Raw genomic sequence first — 1,158 nt, 5'->3', positions numbered from 1 at the left:
AAAGCCCCGGGGTGCCACCACTCATACCGCTTCGCGCGCGTACGGAGAGGCTAACTAGCAGGCCCCGCTAGTCAGGTGAGGTGGAGGGGGAGAGGGAAACAGAGAGCAGCGAGGCTTCTCCGGAGCGCACGCCGGCGGCGAGGGCTCCTTGGCCAAAACAAGAGGGAGGGATCGAGAGAGGAGACGGAGACACACCTGCCCGTACCCGTAGAATTGCTAGGGGTGGTCGGACCGCGCTGGAATCAGCCTCTCCAGCGGTGGCAGAGAGCAGCGGTCGCCAGAGACGAAGACAATGGCGACCAGAGGCGACTCCAAGGGCTCCAACCGGGCGGAACGATACCATCAGAGAGTGGTGAAGGCCTTGGAAGGGTTGCCCTGTCCTGGGAAGGGATGGAGCTGCGGAGACGACCCGAGGGGATCGCCGGCGAGCTCGAGCTCGGGGACAGCGGCCCGTGGCCTGCCCGGCCGGGCTACGGCTTTCTACATGCTTGTGGAGTGTGTCGGAGTGGATGGGGGTGCTCGAGGAGGCTGGGGTGGACCTATTTATAGCCGAGTGGCGAGGGGGTTTCGGGCTCCACCGGTGGACACCTGGCCATGGCGCCCAGTGATGAATAACATCAGTGAGAGAGGAGGAAGAAGACGTAGCTCACACGGGGACTGTTAGCGAACGGGGACAAGCACAGGGGCGAGAGGAAGACGACGAGCACAGTGCACAGCGCATTGTGGCATTGGCCGGACTATACCTGTGCCCGCTGCAGCAAACTCCGGCGTCGGTGAGTGCCAGGGTGGAGTTAAGGGGGTCGAGATAACGATGGTGGCGCGGTTTGGCACGCTCAGGCAGGCGGGACAGCGAGCACGCGTGCAACAGAGCGCTCGGCGGCACTCAGAGCGCATCGTTTGCATGCTAGCACGCATGGACGAACGCGGTCACAGCGTGAACTATGACCTCAGGCCGACCTAAGCCCAAACTTCATGTCTGGCATGTTGTCCGTGGTAGTTTTGATCGTTACCATGCTTGGGTTTGGTTTCAGGTGCAGTAGAAATCATTTTACACTCCAGGTAAGTTTCTGGACAGTAACTTTGAGGGCGTACCATGGTCAAACCACTGGGAGTTGAAGGCTGGGCTTTGGAGGCTGATGTCTACTACACAACCTTCTT

This window comes from Triticum dicoccoides, chromosome 7B (genome assembly GCF_002162155.2).
Source record: "Triticum dicoccoides isolate Atlit2015 ecotype Zavitan chromosome 7B, WEW_v2.0, whole genome shotgun sequence".
Taxonomy (NCBI): Eukaryota; Viridiplantae; Streptophyta; class Magnoliopsida; order Poales; family Poaceae; genus Triticum; species Triticum dicoccoides.
Note: the sequence above shows the minus strand (reverse complement) of the source record.